Genomic DNA, 19,036 nt, shown 5'->3' on the forward strand with positions numbered 1-19,036 from the left:
CGCTCTGCTCCATAGAAGGTAGTTTTGAGCAGGAGACCTTCCCCACTATGACTTTCATATGTCCTATTAGGCCTTATAGTCGGGGTTCTTCTAGTGAGACAATCCCTTTTATACTGAATTTACTTGTGATTGACACGTTTTTCTTCTTCCTAACAGGCAGAAAGGATCTTCTCCTGAATCTGCTAGAGACGATGCTATAACCAGCTTGCCGTCCTCGTCCCCATTGTCAGGTATGTACATGTCTATAGCACAAACAATGTGAATGTTATCATCAACGGTGAAATATTTCCACATGGTTTTTCTGTAATAGGTCTCCTATGTTATCTATGTTCCATGGATCCCAATTACTTTGCCCATGGGCCCATACTGTGTCTCCATTTCTGTAACTTTGTACAGTATTATCATGGATTCTGTGATACATTGTTGCATCCAGTAACCTCCGTCATCATAATGAGACATCGTCTCCTATAGTAGAATATCGCTCATTAGGGATGCACCACATGGCGGCACACAGGGCGCTCACTGCTCCATATTAGTGACACATCTAATGCCCCTCATATGAGGTCATGTCCGGTATATAGGACTTATTCTGCCCTATTGTGTAATACCAGATTATCAGGACTATAGGGGAAAGGACTAGAACAATCTATATACTATATACAGGAGCGATACAATGCAGACCCCATAACAATATGTCTTTAGTGAGTTGTTGTTTTTTCTTTTTTCTGATCAGAATTTCAAGCTGATGACGAAAAATCAGAAAATGGGAAAAAGGGGAAAAAGAGACGAGGTAAGTGTGAGAGTCATCTCCATGTTGTGTGATGTCGTCAGTGAGAATAATTCATGTGGAGCAGATGTCATCTGTCGGAGATGGGATTGTCACATGTATGATGGCTGACGATGATCCCTGACCTCTGTGTGATGAGATTCCTCTGCCGTCCGGCCACAGTGACCGCACAGTAGTATCATGTCATATGGAGTCCCATCACTTACATTATATTTCCTTCTCTTCTCATAGGTTCCATCTTCCGCCGGATCCTATCATCCTGCCGGCGTGGATTATCCAGGGCTGCTCGCGTATTTGCGTGTTGTCACCGTTCCCCTAGAGACATCTAAAAGACGGTAAACCTCCGCATCCAGCGCCCTGAAGTCCAGCAGATCCACCATCACTGCTGGAGCTGTACAGAAGGACCTTCACCATCTACCGGTGGCCTTCTGACTGTTACATCTCTGCCGGGACAATCTCAGTATCACCTCTGTCACCAGGCTCCGCGGTATTCATACTGCTCGCAGACGTGGCGGTTACTGATCACCTGGTATCTGACCCCGGCTGTTTTCCTGATTATAAGTTTGCCTACTGATTCTGTTCCTGGTTTTGTCCCTCCCTTCTATCCTATTATTAATAAAAAAATACAATTATTATTACTGAGATCTTGGTTCATCCATCAAACTTTACTCTGCATTTTGTTAACTGATAAAAATAATTTATTAACACTTCTGCTTTTAAAAGGATATATACAGTATGCTTATAATATATATACAGTATGCTGATTATATATACATGGTGACAAAGTCACTGGCAAAGTGCTGGAGGGGAGGTATGTTTCACTGAGGCTATTAGCTTCAGTGATTTGAAACCCATAAGTTTTACACCAGCACACTATGTGTTGAGAGGGATTAATCGGCCATTTTAAGGGCTGGGTTTTTGTGAACGACCATAGAACGGGTTGGGAGGTCATTCATCATATCTCCACCCCTGGGTGAGGACTAGGATATATATAGACGGCCTTCTAAGGCATTCAGTGTTCAGTAGGGCTGTAGAGAGGAACTCCAGCGCTTTGTGTCCTGAGAAGGAAAAGCTGAACTAGTGGATGGTTGTTCTCCTGAGCGGGCAGATCCCCACAGTAACACGGCTGTATGTTATGTTTTGTTTTTCCTTAGGTCAGAAAGCACGTATTTATTTTTGCTAACTCTTCACTGGCTTATGCAGCATCTTCAAATAAACCAGTGAGAGACTTAAGGAGACAGTGCTCCGGTGGCTACTTCTGTGTGCAACTGAGTGGGCCGATCTACCATAGTATATATAAGGCGGCATGCGTGTCTCTGTCTGAAGCTTCGATAGACTACGCATGTGTGATGCGCAGCCTGGCTCCAGAGAGAAGCAGGCATCCAGCCGTTACAGGTAAGAGGAGGTGTATGGCGCCGGAGATCGCGGGATGCGTAGACACCGAACGCATACCGCGATCTCCGGCGCCATACTTACATACTTACCTGACCGGGAGGAGCGTTGTCGCGGCGCCTCTCTTCGCTGGAGACCGGGGGCGGAGTGAAGGCGTCAGATCGACGCATGCGCATTGCGCTATCCGGCGCCATTTTACTGAAGACACATTTACAGTGTGTCTTCAGAAAAATGGCGCCGGACAGCGCGGTGCTCCAGCGCCGCACTTCTCCCTCGGCCTCCGGCAGAAGAGGACGCAGCAGTGCTGGAGTACAGAGAAGAAAGGTGAGTATAACTGTTTTTTTTTGTGTATGTGTGTACAGTGTGAAAGGGATGAGGGGGCCACACATAACAGGATTGTGGGGTGAGGGGACCATGCATATATCAGGATTGGGGGGTGAGGGGTACCACATATACCAGGATTGGGAGGTGAGGGGTACCACACATACCAGGATTGGGGGTGAGGGGTACCACGCATACCAAGATTGGGGGTGAGGGGTACCACACATACCAGGATTGTGGGGTGAGGTGTACCACGCATACTAGGATTTGGGGGGTGAGGGGTAACACACATACCACGATTGGGGGTGAGGGGTACCACGCATACCAACATTGGGCGGTGAGGGGTGCCACACATACCAGGATTGGGGGGTGAGGAGTGCCACACATACCAGGATTGGGCGGTGAGGGGTACCACGCATACCAGGATTTGGGGGGTTAGGGGTGCCACGCATACCAGGATTGGGGAGTGAGGGGTGCCACGCATACCAGGATTGGGGGGTGAGGGGTAACACGCATAACAGGATTGGGGGGTGAGGGGTAACACGCATACCAGGATTGGGGGGTGAGGGGACCATGCATACCAGGATTGAGGGTGAGGGGTGCCACGCATACCGGGATTGGGGATGAGGGGTGCCATGCATACCGGGATTGGGGATGAGGGGTGCCACGCATACTGGGATTGGGGATGAGGGTTGCCACGCATATTGGTATTGGGGGATGAGGGGTGCCACGCATACCGGGATTGGGGATGAGGGGTGCCACGCATACCGGGATTGGGGGGTGAGGGGTGCCATGCATACCGGGATTGGGGGTGAGGGGTGCCACGCATACCGGGATTGGGGATGAGGGGTGCCACGCATACCGGGATTGGGGATGAGGGGTGCCACACATACCGGGATTGGGGATGAGGGGTGCCATGCATACCGGGATTGGGGATGAGGGGTGCCACGCATACCGGGATTGGGGATGAGGGGTGCCACACATACAAGGATTGGGATGAGGGGTGCCACTCATGCCGGGATTGGGGATGAGGGGTGCCACGCATGCCGGGATTGGGGATGAGGGGTGCCACGCATGCAGGGATTGGGGATGAGGGGTGCCACGCATGCCGGGATTGAGGATGAGGGGTGCCACACATACCGGGATTGGGGATGAGGGATGGAGTGCCATGCATACCGGGATGAGGGATGGCGTACCATGCATACCAGGATGAGGGATACCATACACACCAGGATAGTGATGAGGGGTACCATACATACCAGGATAGGGATGAGGGGTGCCACGCATACCAGGATAGGGATGAGGGGTGCCACGTATACCAGGATTGGGGATGAGGGGTGCCACGCATACCAGGATAGGGCGTGAGGGGTGCCACGCATACCAGGATTGGGGGTGAGGGGTGCCACGCATACCAGGATTGGGGGTGAGGGGTGTCAAGCATACCAGGATTGGGGGTGAGGTGTACCACGCATACCAGGATTGGATGGTGGGGACAGGATGGGGACAGCACAAATACAAGGAGGGGGGCAGCACATACCAGCATGGGAGACCATATACCAATAAAAATGCTGTCCACCCGGGCGTAGAACGGGTTCAATAGCTAGTAGTATATATATACTGAATGCATATACCGAATTTTTCGGACTATAAGACGCACCGGACCATAAGACGTACCTAGGTTTTAGAGTAGGTAAATAGAAAAAAAATGTAAGCAAAAAATGTGGTCATTATGCCCTGTTAAGGGGGAGGGGGTCTGCTGCTTACACTGTTATAGGGGTAATGTCCCCCAATTCTGTTAATATCCCCCATCCTGGTATATTTATATACACACTGCTCAAAAAAATAAAGGGAACAATCAAATAACACATCCTAGATCTGAATGAATGAAATATTCTCATTGAATACTTTGTTCTGACAACAAAATCACACAAAAATCATCAATGGAAATCAAATTTATTAACCAATGGAGGCCTGGATTTGGAGTCACCCCCAAAATTAAAGTGGAAAAACACACTACAGGCTGATCCAACTTTGATGTAATATCCTTAAAAAAAGTCAAAATGAGTCTCAGTATTGTGTGTGGCCTCCACGTGCCTGTATGAGCTCCCTACAACGCCTGGGCATGCTCCTGATGAGGCTGAGTATTGTGTGTGGCCTCCACGTGCCTGTATGACCTCCCTACAACGCCTGGGCATGCTCCTGATGAGGCTGAGTATTGTGTGTGGCCTCCACGTGCCTGTATGACCTCCCTACAACGCCTGGGCATGCTCCTGATGATGCTGAGTATTGTGTGTGGCCTCCACGTGCCTGTATGACCTCCCTACAACGCCTGGGCATGCTCCTGATGAGGCTGAGTATTGTGTGTGGCCTCCACGTGCCTGTATGACCTCCCTACAACGCCTGGGCATGCTCCTGATGAGGCTGAGTATTGTGTGTGGCCTCCACGTGCCTGTATGACCTCCCTACAACGCCTGGGCATGCTCCTGATGAGGCTGAGTATTGTGTGTGGCCTCCACGTGCTTGTATGACCTCCCTACAACGCCTGGGCATGCTCCTGATGAGGCTCAGTATTGTGTGTGGCCTCCACGTGCCTGTATGACCTCCCTACAACGCCTGGGCATGCTCCTGATGAGGTTGCAGATGGTCTCCTGTGGGATCTCCTGCCAGACCTGGACTAAAGCATCCGCCAACTCCTGGACAGTCTGTGGTGCAACGTGACATTGGTGCATGGAGCAAGACATGTCAAATGAGCAATAAAAGAGAAGAAATCCGGCACCACCTCTGCTTTAAATACACCTCTCATTCAATGAAATGAAACTCCCGGATACATGGTGGTGCATGTCCAAGTAAACAGTCTAGTAATGCAGAAGCAAAAATAAAGGTAGCACTCAACAAAAGTTCCGAAGATGTCCTTTATTAGTACTAACAGTACATGTTGTCTGGCGGCATAGGATGGAGACCCCTAAGGGTGTGCGGGGGAGTGAGAGAGAGGACGATGGCCGTTTCGCTCCCTTCCGGATCTTGAACGGGTCCCAGGGAGCAAGACATGATGTCCCAGATGTGCTCAATCGGATTCAGGTCTGGGGAACGGGCGGGCCAGTCCATAACTTCAATGCCTTCATCTTGCAGGAACTGCTGACACACTCCAGCCACATGAGGTCTGGCATTGTCCTGCATTAGGAGGAACCCAGGGCCAACCGCACCAGCATATGGTCTCACAAGGGGTCTGAGGATCTCATCTCAGTACTTAATGGCAGTCAGGCTACCTCTGGCGAGCACATGGAGGGCTGTGCGGCCCTCCAAAGAAATGCCACCCCACACCATTACTCACCTACTGCCAAACCGGTCATGCTGAAGGATGTTGCAGGCAGCAGATCGTTCTCCATGGTGCCTCCAGACTCTGTCACGTCTGTCACATGTGCTCAGTGTGAACCTGCTTTCATCTGTGAAGAGCACAGGGCGCCAGTTGCCACTTTGCCAATCCTGGTGTTCTGTGGCAAATGCCAAGCGTCCTGCACGGTGTTGGGCTGTGAGTACAACCCCCATCTGTGGACGTCGGGCCCTCATACCACCCTTATGGAGTTGGTTTCTAACCGTTTTTGCAGACACATCCACATTTGTGGTCAGCTGGAGGTCATTTTGCAGGGCTTTGGCAGTGATCCTCCTGTTCCTCCTTGCACAAAGGCGGAGGTAGCGGTCCTGCTGCTGGGTTGTTGCCCTCCTACGGCTCCCTCCACGTCTCCTGGTGTACTGGCCTGTCTCCTGGTAGTGCCTTCAGCCTCTGGACACTACGCTGACAGACACAGCAAACCTTCTTTCCACAGCTCGCATTGATGTGCCATCCTGGAAGAGCTGCACTACCTGAGCAACTTCTGTGGGTTGTAGAGTCCATCTCAAGCTACCACGAGTGTGAAAGCACAACCAACATTCAAAAGTGACCAAAACATCAGCCAGAAAGCATTGGTACTGAGATGTTGTCTGTGGTCCCCACCTGCAGAACCACTCCTTTATTGAGAGTGTTTTGATAATTGCCAATAATTTCCATCTATTGTCTATTCCATTTGCACAACAGCATGTGAAATTGATCGTCAATCAGTGTTGCTTCCTAAGTGGACAGTTTGATTTCACAGAAGTTTGATTTACTTGGAGTTATATTCTGTTGTTTAAGGGTTCCCTTTATTTTTTGAGTAGTGTATATATATATATATATATATATATATATATATATATATACTGTGGCTCTGGGTGGTGGGGGGAATGGCAGTGGCGGAGGAGCGGGGCACTGAAGGCAGCATGGCTGCGGTGGCTGCAGCCTTTACCTGAACGGGATTCGGGCATATGATCTGACGTGGCCATAGACTATAATGGTCCAGACAGAGTGAATGTGCCCTCTGTCGTACAGGGGGACATTAAGTCATAGGGGGCACACCAGGCAGGGACCCGATATTACAGGGTGGCAGGAGGGCGACTATTGCAAACAACATAATTAGAGCTATGGGCCCTTATGTGCAGAGTATTCAGGGGCCCCATTATGCAATGCAGGCGGGATACAGAGTCCCAGCAGAGCTCAACAATGACGGATACAATGTTTTATAATGGAATTGACCTAATAACAAGGCACCAGTGTAATGGTATCAGGGGCCCCGGCAGCCGCCTGTACTCAGCTCCTATATATCAGGTGTAAGGGCCACATAGTAATGGTATCAGGGGCCCCGGCAGCCGCCTGTACTCAGCTCCTATATATTAGGTGTAAGGGCCACATAGTAATGGTATCAGGGGCCCCAGCAGCCGCCTGTACTCAGCTCCTATATATCAGGCGTAAGGGCCACATAGTAATGGTATCAGGGGCCCCGGCAGCCGCCTGTACTCAGCTCCTATATATCAGGTGTAAGGGCCACATAGTAATGGTATCAGGGGCCCCAGCAGCCGCCTGTACTCAGCTCCTATATATCAGGTGTAAGGGCCACATAGTAATGGTATCAGGGGCCCCAGCAGCCGCCTGTACTCAGCTCTTATATATCAGGGGTAAGGGCCACATAGTAATGGTATCAGGGGCCCCAGCAGCCGCCTGTACTCAGCTCCTATATATCAGGTGTAAGGGCCACATAGTAATGGTATCAGGGGCCCCAGCAGCCGCCTGTACTCAGCTTCTATATATCAGGTGTAAGGGCCACATAGTAATGGTATCAGGGGCCCCGGCAGCCGCCTGTACTCAGCTCCTATATATCAGGTGTAAGGGCCACATAGTAATGGTATCAGGGGCCCCAGCAGCCGCCTGTACTCAGCTCCTATATATCAGGTGTAAGGGCCACATAGTAATGGTATCAGGGGCCCCGGCAGCCGCCTGTACTCAGCTCCTATATATCAGGTGTAAGGGCCACATAGTAATGGTATCAGGGGCCCCAGCAGCCGCCTGTACTCAGCTCCTATATATCAGGTGTAAGGGCCACATAGTAATGGTATAAGGGGCACCAGCAGCCGCCTGTACTCAGCCCTTATATATCAGGTGTAAGGGCCACATAGTAATGGTATCAGGGGCCCCAGCAGCCGCCTGTACTCAGCTCCTATATATCAGGTGTAAGGGCCACATAGTAATGGTATCAGGGGCCCCGGCAGCCGCCTGTATTCAGCTCCTATATATCAGGTGTAAGGGCCACATAGTAATGGTATCAGGGGCCCCAGCAGCCGCCTGTACTCAGCTCCTATACAGTGGTGGCCAAAAGTATTGGCACCCCTGCAATTCTGTCAGATAATACTCAGTTTCTTCCTGAAAATGATTGCAATCACAAATTCTTTGGTCTTATTATCTTCATTTAATTTGTCTTCAATGAAAAAACACAAAAAGAATTGTCCTAAAGCCAAATTGGATACAATTGGCAATAACTAAATCACACTTGCAGCCAGTTAACATGGATTATGTTATGATCTGCAACATAAACTAAGGAAAGAAAGGGAAAAGCTGTCCCTACAGTAAGACTAAGCTGAATCCCTACGATGTAGCGGGCAGCCTGTTCCTTGTGAACAGACCCGCCTTCGTCCTCGGCTAGTCTGAACAGAGACCTATAGAATAAAGGGAGGGGTCCCTAAAAGAACTAAGGACTGGGACAAAAAATGGAATCCTCCTAACAGAAGTTGTTGCAGAGCAAAAATACAAACTGAACAAAAAGTACTAGAGGTCCAGAGGACCAAGCAAACTAGACAGAGATAGGCACCGAAGCACCTGGCTAGAGAGACAGGCAAAAAACACTGAAGTCCAGCAAAGCCAGAAGGGCGGAGCTGGAATATATAGGCAGCTAGTCACGTGACCGCAAAACACAAGATAGCAAAAACTAACAGGAGGGTTCTAACAGATTAAAGTTGACTCAGCCTCTGTCCTGTGTCCTTGTGTGTACCACATTGAGCATGGAGAAAAGAAAGAAGACAAAAGAACTGTCTGAGGACTTGAGAAACCAAATTGTGAGGAAGCATGAGCAATCTCAAGGCTACAAGTCCATCTTCAAAGACCTGAATGTTCCTGTGTCTTCCGTGCGCAGTGTCATCAAGAAGTGTAAAGCCCATGGCACTGTGGCTAACCTATCTAGATGTGGACGGAAAAGAAAAATTGACAAGAGATTTCAACGCAAGATTGTGCGGATGGTGGATAAAGAACCTCGACTAACATCCAAACAAGTTCAAGCTGCCCTGCAGTCCGAGGGTACAACAGTGTCAACCCGTACTATCCGTCGGCGTCTGAATGAAAAGGGACTGTATGGTAGGATACCCAGGAAGACCCCACTTCTTACCCCGAGACATAAAAAAGCCAGGCTGGAGTTTGCCAAAACTTACCTGAGAAAGCCTAAAACGTTTTGGAAGAATGTTCTTTGGTCAGATGAGACAAAAGTAGAGCTTTTTGGGAAAAAGCATCAACATAGAGTGTACAGGGAAAAAAAAGAGACATTCAAAGAAAAGAACACGGTCCCTACAGTCAAACATGGCGGAGGTTCCCTGATGTTTTGGGGTTGCTTTGCTGCCTCTGGCACTGGACTGATTGACCGTGTGCATGGCATTATGAAGTCTGAAGACTACCAACAAAGTTTGCAGCATAATGTAGGGCCCAGTGTGAGAAACCTGGGTCTCCCTCAGAGGTCATGGGTCTTCCAGCAGGACAATGACCCAAAACACACTTCCAAAAGCACTATAAAATGGTTTTAGAGAAAGCACTGGAGACTTCTAAGGTGGCCAGCAATGAGTCCAGACCTGAATCCCATAGAACACCTGTGGAGAGATCTCAAAATGGCAGTTTGGAGAAGGCACCCTTCAAATATCAGGGACCTGGAGCAGTTTGCCAAAGAAGAATGGTCTACAATTCCAGCAGAGCATTGTAAGAAACTCATTGATGGTTACCGGAAGCGGTTGTTCGCAGTTATTTTGGCTAAAGGTTGTGCAACCAAGTATTAGACTGAGGGTGCCAATACTTTTGTCTGGCCCATTTTTGGAGTTTTGTGTGAAATGATCATTGATTTGATTTTTGTTTCATTCTCTTTTGTGTATTTTCTTTGCAAGAAAATAAAATGAAGATAATAATACCAAAGAATTTGTGATTGCAATCATTTTCAGGAAGAAACTGAGTATTATCTGACAGAATTGCAGGGGTGCCAATACTTTTGGCCACCACTGTATATCAGGTGTAAGGGCCACATAGTAATGGTATCAGGGGCCCCAGCAGCCGCCTGTACTCAGCTACTATATATGGCCACGGCCGAAAGTGTTGGCAATCTTGAAATTGTTCCAGAAAGTGAAGTATTTCTCCCAGAAAATTATTGCAATTACACATGTTTTGTTATACACATGTTTAATATTCTTTGTGTGTATTGGAACAAAAGAAAAAAACAAACAAAAGGAAAAAAGGCAAATTGGACATCATTTCATACAAAACCCCAAAAATGGGCAGGACAAAATTGATAGCACCTTTCCAAAATTGTGGGTGAACAACTTTGTTTCAAGCATGTGATGCTCATTCAAACTAACCTGTGGCAAGTAACAGGTGTGAGCAATATGAAAATCACACCTGAAACCAGATAAAAAGTGGAGAAGTTGACTCAATCTTTGCATTGTGTCTGTGTGTGCCACACTAAGTATGGAGAACAGAAAGAGAAGAGAACTGTCTGAGTACTTGAGAACCAAAATTGTTGAAAAATATCAACAATCTCAAAGTTACAATTCCATCTCCAGAGATCTTGATGTCCCTTTGTCCACGGTGCGAAACATAATTAAGAAGCTTACAAGTCATGGCACTGTAGCTAATCTCCCTGGACGTGGATGGAAGAGAAAAATTGATGAAAGGTTGCAACGCAGGATAGTCCGGATGATGGATAAGCAGTGCCAATCAAGTTCCAAAGAAATTCAAAGTTGTCCTGCAAGCTCAGGGTGCATCAGTGTTAGCGCAAATAAGCGCTAAGGCAGGAGACCCAAGAGAACCCCACTGCTGACACAGAGACATAAAAAGCTACACTGAAGTGTGCCAAAATGTATGCAAGCCAAAATCCTTCTGGGAACGCATCTTTTCGACAGATGAGACCAAGACAGAGCTTTTTGGTAAAGCACATCATTCTACTGTTTACGGAAAATGGAATAATGCCTACAAAGAAAAGAACACACTACCTACAGTCAAATATGGTGTAAGTTCAAAGACGTTTTGTGGTTGTTTTGCTGCCTCATGCACTGGGTGCCTTGACTGTGTGCAAGGCATCATGAAATCTGAAGATTACCAACGGATTTTGGGTCGCAATGTAGTGCCCAGTGTCAGAAAGCTGGGTTTGCGTCCTAGGTCATGGTTCTTCCAGGAGAATGACCCAAAACATACTTCAAGAAGCCCGCAGAAATGGATGGAAACATAGCGCTGGAGAGGTATGAAGTAGCAGCAACTATGAGAGACATGGAGCAGTTTACAAAAGAAGAGTGGTCAAAATTCCAGCTGAGAGGTGTAAGAAGCTTGTTGATGGTTATAGGAAGCGATTGATTGCAGTTATTTTATTCCAAAGGGTGAGCAACCAAATATTAAAGTTGAGGGTGCCAACAATTTTCTTCAGACCATTTTTGGGGCTGTGTGTGAAATTATGTCCAATTTGCCTTTTTTTCTGCTTTTTTTGTGTTGTTGCAATACACACAAAGAAAATAAAGTGTGTATAGCAAAACAGATGTAACTGCAATAATTGGGAGAAATACTTCATTTTCTGAAACAATTTCAAGGGAGTGAACACTTTCGGCCATAACTGTATGTGTAATATATACATATATACATACACACACACACACAGTTGAAACCAGAAGTTTACATACACTATATAAAAAGACACATCTGCATGTTTTTCTCAATATCTGACATGAAATCAGAATAAACCTTTCCCGTTTTAGGTCAATTAGGATTACCATAATTTTTAAAATTTGCCAAATGCCAGAATAATGAGAGAGAGAGAGAATGTTTAAGTCATTTTTATTACTTACTGCAAAGTCAAAAGTTTACACACACTAAGATTACTATGCCTTTAAACAATTCTGGACTGCCCATATGATGATGTAATGTGTTTGGAAGCTTCTAATAGTTTTTTTGGCAACATCTGAGTTAATTAGAGACACACGTGTAGATGTATTTTAATGCACACCTGAAACACACTGCTTATTTCTGTAGTATCATGGGAAAGTCTAAAGAAATCAGCGAAGATATCAGGAAGAGAATTGTGGACTTGCACAAGTCTGACTCATCCTTAGATACAATTTCAAGATACCTGACGGTGCCTCGTTCATCTGTACAAACAATTATACGCAAGTACAAACAAGATGGGAATGTACTGCCATCTTATCGCTCAGGAAGGAGACGGGTTCTGTGTCCCAGAGATGAACGTGCTTTGGTCCGACATGTGCATATCAACCCAAGGACAAAAGCAAGAGACCTTGTGAAGATGATGGCGGAAGCTGGTAAGATTGTGTCAATAACCACAGTGAAACGAGTACTGTATTAACATGGGCTGAAAGGCCACTCTGCCAGGAAGAAGCCATTACTCCAAAAGAAACATAAAAAAGCCAAATTAATGTTTGCAAATGCACACAGGAACAAAGACCTTAATTTTTGGAGACATGTCTGTGGTCTGATGAAACTAAAATTGAACTTTTTTGGCATAATGACCATCGCTACGTTTGGAGGAAAAAGGGAGAAGCTTGGAAGCCAAAGAACACCATCCCAACTGTGAAACATGGGGGTGGCAGCATCATGATCTGGGGTTGATTTGCTGCAGGAGGGACTGGTTCACTTCACTAAATAGATGACACCATGAGAAAAGAAGATTATGTGGCAATACTGAAGCAACATCTCAAGACATCAGCCAGGAAGTTAAAGCTTGGGCGGAAATGGTTATTCCAAATGGACAATGACCCGAAGCATATTTGACGCACCCCTGGGCCGGTGTCGCGCAGCGTTGCGCACGCGAGAGCTTACCCGGAGCCGGATCTGTTGAGGGTTGTAGTCTCGTGGCGGTGACCCGGTCCGTGCCCAGGGAGTCAGACTAAGTGGCGCTGTATCAGCGGTAGATGTTGGACGACTATGCCACCCATTGAGTACAGCTAAGGAGCTGCTGCTGCAGGGCAGACCGCTGAGGCCGGTGGTAGGATTGTGCAGCGTGATAGTATAACCCCCAACGGGAGGGGTATGGCCTCAGGGCAGCCGACGTGGATGATGGGGGTAGCAGGAACCACTCGGAGACGGTACGGTGTAGTTCAGGGTCTTTACTGGAGACAAAGATAGACCCTCCCAGAGTACTGGCTAGCGATTGGGGCCTGGTCAGTCCTTGAGCAGATGGGATCTCCCCTGACCAGGCGGAGTTGTAGGCCTCCCAAACTAACTGTACTCTTCTGGCTACCTTGCTAGAGGCGGGTATAAGTAGCCCACGTCCCTGAGTGTACCGTGTGGTGCTCACCCGTATGGCCGGTGACTCGGGGCCTTCTAGTAGCTTCCGCTCCACGACGGCGGTGCTGGTCCCATGCGTGTGACCGTGCCTTCGGGTTTCTTGGCCAGAGGACCTGAAATCCCCTGCCTGACGGATTCTGCTGCTGGGTAGGAGTTAGTCCCCACAGCCTCGGACTCCGGGTCCGGTAAGAAATCTTCTCAGTCAGGGCGAGCTCTGCAGCTGCCAGCCCCTGACTCCTTGTAACACTGCTCCCACAGAGCTCCTGTTGTTTCTTCCCATAGCTGCTTCTCTTCTCTGTCTCTTCTTCTGGCATTGCCCAGGAGCTGGGCCCAGCCGGAGCCACAGCTCCCTGTCAGCCCTCCTGGCTGAACTCTCCCTCTGAACTCCCCAACCCTGCCTCAGCCCCAGGTTTATATAGGGGAAGTCCTTCCCCTCCCAGGACTGGGCAGGAGGTGTGGCATGCATAGGATTCCTGAACAAGAGACCTCCCACCTGCTCTCAGACGTAATATCTCTATCACTGTGGCAACCAGACCCCTGGGGTGTCACATTCCCCCCTAGTGAAATTTAGTACTCCGGGACTAAACATATTTTTAGAAAAACATAACAAGGTATAAACAATAATAATACAATAAGAAAAACACATAAAGATGGTCACGGCGTGTCCGCAACCGGGTGCAGTTTTTGAAGAAAAGCAAGGTGTCCATTTCACCAAAACAGGGAGACGTAACCAGGTAGGGGTCTGTCCTGCCCCGAGTCCTTAACAGTCTTTAGTCCATTCCTGGGTTACGCTCCAACCATGTACAAAGGATTCCCGGTAAATCCACCAAAGACTCCCATAAATTACTAGAAACACATAATTATTTACAGGATATGGCCGCTCTCAGTCCTCGGCCAGTGGGGATAAGGAATGGCTGCTCACAGTCCTCAGCCTGGTTTAAGATAGGGGCACATGGGGAACAATTCACTAATCCCAACGGGGACCATATTTTAGTTAGCAGCAGTCCTTGTACCCTTACGGGTAACTATTTACAGCTCTTTATTCACGCTACTTCCCTTCAGTAGCTATGTCCTCTTTGTGCTCCCTCCTGAGGGTAGTCCTCAGACCCGTCCGGGTCCTCTTGGCTTTCCTCGTATTGGTAGTACTGCAGCTCCTCCTCGGTTAGCTGGGTTAGTATCTCTGCGACAGTCCTCCTCCCAGGTGGCCAGGACTTTACCTCCCTTTGGGCTGCCCCGGTTAATTGGGCCACCAGGATGCTCACGTTTTGCTCCTCTGTGAGGGGATACACCTGGAAGAGGCTATCCAGCTTTTCTCTAAAGTCATGCAGGGTATGTGACTCCCCTGAGTACTGGGGTAGCCAGGCTGCCCCCGGGATATAGGGCATGGTGAAAGGCATGACCGCAACAGCGGTGGCGCTGGCGGGGGTTGAAGCGGTGAAGCTCTCCTCCGTATCCGACATCCTTCTCCCCCCTAGTGGACCGTGGCCTACCTTGCGATGATCCTCTTCCGTAGGCCGCGGCTCCGCAGTGGATCGTCAGGGTTGAGGACCTTCCGTCGCGCTCCTGTGACGTCGGCGTCTGCTGGGCTCCTTCCAGGACCTTACGCAACGTCCGGACGTGAGGCGGGGCTTCAGTTCTCGCGCGCTTTCGGAGTCCACGCCCCTCTTCTTCCCGCGCGGCGTCTTCAAGATGGCGTCCAACGGCGGGAAAACTCCACGGATGGCGGGAAGAAGGCAGAAGATGGCGCCGGATGGCGGGAAAACTTCGCGGATGGCGGGAAGAAGACAGAAGATGGCGCCGGATGGCGGGAATCTTCACCACTGGTAAGTTTGAACAGTCTTTTTCAGGCACGCAGTACCCGGTGGTTGCGGGCACGAGATCCTGCCGACTCCGCCAAAAGTTGACGCACCCCTGGGCCGGTGTCGCGCAGCGTTGCGCACGCGGGAGCTTACCCGGAGCCGGATCTGTTGAGGGTTGTAGTCTCGTGGCGGTGACCCGGTCCGTGCCCAGGGAGTCAGACTAAGTGGCGCTGTATCAGCGGTAGATGTTGGACGACTACGCCACCCGTTGAGTACAGCTAAGGAGCTGCTGCTGCAGGGCAGACCGCTGAGGCCGGTGGTAGGATTGTGCAGCGTGATAGTATAACCCCCAACGGGAGGGGTATGGCCTCAGGGCAGCCGACGTGGATGATGGGGGTAGCAGGAACCACTCGGAGACGGTACGGTGTAGTTCAGGGTCTTTACTGGAGACAAAGATAGACCCTCCCGGAGTACTGGCTAGCGATTGGGGCCTGGTCAGTCCTTGAGCAGATGGGATCTCCCCCGACCAGGCGGAGTTGTAGGCCTCCCAAACTAACTGTACTCTTCTGGCTACCTTGCTAGAGGCGGGTATAAGTAGCCCACGTCCCTGAGTGTACCGTCTGGTGCTCACCCGTATGGCCGGTGACTTGGGGCCTTCTAGTAGCTTCCGCTCCACGACGGCGGTGCTGGTCCCATGCGTGTGACCGTGCCTTCGGGTTTCTTGGCCAGAGGACCTGAAATCCCCTGCCTGACGGATTCTGCTGCTGGGTAGGAGTTAGTCCCCACAGCCTCGGACTCCGGGTCCGGTAAGAAATCTTCTCAGTCAGGGCGAGCTCTGCAGCTGCCAGCCCCTGACTCCTTGTAACACTGCTCCCACAGAGCTCCTGTTGTTTCTTCCCATAGCTGCTTCTCTTCTCTGTCTCTACTTCTGGCATGGCCCAGGAGCTGGGCCCAGCCGAAGCCACAGCTCCCTGTCAGCCCTCCTGGCTGAACTCTCCCTCTGAACTCCCCAACCCTGCCTCAGCCCCAGGTTTATATAGGGGAAGTCCTTCCCCTCCCAGGACTGGGCAGGAGGTGTGGCATGCATAGGATTCCTGACCAAGAGACCTCCCACCTGCTCTCAGACGTAATATCTCTATCACTGTGGCAACCAGACCCCTGGGGTGTCACATATTGACAAAATGGGAACAAAGTGGCTTAAGAATAACAAAGTCAATGTTTTGGCGTGGCCATCACAAAGCTCTGATTGCAATCCTATTGAAAATTTATGGGCACTCTTGCTGCGAGCAAGGCGACCTACAAACCTGGATCTGTTACACCAGTTTTGCCAGGAGGAATGGGTCCAAATTCCGACCAACTATTGTGAGAAGCTTGTGGAAGGATATCCCAAAAGTTTGACCCAAGTCATTCAGTTTAAGGGTGATGGTACCAAATACTAATGAAATGTATGTAAACTTTTGACTTTATATATATCAAAAATTGATTCTGCTATAACCAGAACCCTGGTAGGATAAACAAAAACATGAACACTTCAAATAATATTAACAATATAATTTTATTAGAACATAAAATAACAATAATTAAAATACCAGGAGCCTCAAATGTGAGGGACAAACAAATGCTGTACCCTATTCCTGAAGGAATTGAGGGTAAACTGATTAAATTTGCTGATGACACAAAGCTAGGAGGGATAGCTAATACTAGAGAAGAGAGAGAGAGGATTCAAAAAGACTTAAATAAACTGGAGCAGTGGGCAGCAACCAACAGAATGGTTTTTAACAGGGAAAACTGCAAAGTACTACATCTGGGCAATAAAAATGAAAAAAGCATATACAGAATGGGAGGAATAGAGCTAAGCAACAGTACATGTGAAAAAGACTTAGGTATACTAATAGATCATAGACTGAACATGAGTCAACAGTGTGATGCAGCAGCAAAAAAGGCAAATACAATTCTGGGATGTATTAACAGAAGCATACAGTCTAGATCACGTGAAGTCATTATCGGTCTTTACTCCTCTTTGGTCAGACCTCATCTGGAATACTGTGTACAGTTTTGGGCACCACATTTTAAAAAAGACATAGACAAACTGGAGCAAGTTCAGAGAAGAGCGACCAGAATGGTGACTGGTCTGCAAACCATGTCCTATGAGGAACGGTTGCAGGATTTGGGAATGTTTAGCTTGCAAAAAAGAAGACTGAGAGGAGACTTAATAGCTGTCTACAAATATGTCAAGGGCTGTCACATTGTAGAAGGATCATCTTTATTCTCATTTGCACAAGGAAAGACTAGAAGCAATGGGATGAAACTAAATGGGAGGAGACACAGATTAGATATTAGAAAAAACTTTTTGACAGTTAGGGTGATTAATGAGTGGAACAGGCTGCCACGAGAGGTGGTGAGTTCCCCTTCAATGGACGTCTTCAAACAGAGGCTGGACAGACATCTGTCTGAGATGATCTAGTGAATCCTGCTTTGAGCAGGGGGTTGAACCAGATGACCCAGGAGGTCCCTTCCAACTCTACCATTCTATGATTCTATGATTCTATATCTGCGCAGCAAGAGTAATAACCATATATTACCCCATTACTGAAATAATGTGACTATACAAATGCATTGCAAAACATTTCAACCTGAATAACCGCTCATGTGGCAAAAATAGAAAGAAAGAAATACATATGCTATTATAACGGTCACTAGACTATCACTGATGAGTTTGAGATACGCCTATAAAATGTAAAGCGGCAGTGCATATGATGATATAGAGTCGACTGTCCAGAAAAAAAGTGCAAAGTGCTTAGATAAATATAACGTATTGTTTCCAGCCTCAAAGAAACTAATGCATATAGCAGTTAATAATGTTAGTATATCTATCAGGGGAGACTGGGTACATAAAAGAGGCTGGGTACGGTCCCATAGAATAACTATAGTGTAATAGTGGCACTGTCCACAAATAGACAAAACAGCTCAACACATCATGAGAAAGAAATACCTGGTTAGAATGGCAGCTTCTAGGCAGGGTAAGCACGCGTCCCTCCACCCCGACGCGCGTTTCATCAACACTTCCTCAGGGGTCGTGCCAGGGAGGGGAACGCCAGATGTTATATAGGGAGCCTAATCCAATCATGAACCGAGCCGGAGAGAAAAAGTGTGTCACCTGACTTTCCGGTATGTGTTCTGGCTGGTATACGGCGTGAGACATTCTGTGCCCGCCCCAATACATGTGACTCTGCGGCTTCTGGCATTTGACCCGCAAGCCGGCAGTGCAGTCACGGACATGACGGCAGTGCGTGCCAGCAGGGTCTAAGAGCCAGAAACAGCCAAGGTCAGGGGGAGGCGCCCATAAATGCTAGCGCTCAGCAGCCATACACTCTAACCTGATCATACATAATACTAAGGTGTGAATAGGCAGAAATTATGGGATTCTATTGTGTCGTGAACAAATATACACACTGATTAGTGATTAGAATAATGTTAAGACTTTGCAGTAAGTAATAAAAATACCTTAAAACATTCTCTCTCTCTCATTATTCTGGCATTTGGAAAATATCAAAAATGATGGTAATCCTAATTGTCCTAAAACGGGAAAGGTTTATTCTGATTTCATGTCAGATATTGATAAAAACATGCAGATGTGTCTCTTTATATAGTGGATGGAAACTTCTGGTTTCATCTGTATATGTATTGATTTCATGGCTCTAATGATTTTTGGGGGAATTGCTCAAGTTTTTAATGTAAGCATCAAAAATTGTAAAAAAATTTTTACACTTTTATATTTTTTACATATTTCTATGTCGC

The sequence above is a fragment of the Phyllobates terribilis genome, unplaced genomic scaffold, assembly GCF_046119375.1.
Source record: "Phyllobates terribilis strain yellow unplaced genomic scaffold, ASM4611937v1 Scaffold_4__5_contigs__length_816908805, whole genome shotgun sequence".
Classification (NCBI taxonomy): domain Eukaryota; kingdom Metazoa; phylum Chordata; class Amphibia; order Anura; family Dendrobatidae; genus Phyllobates; species Phyllobates terribilis.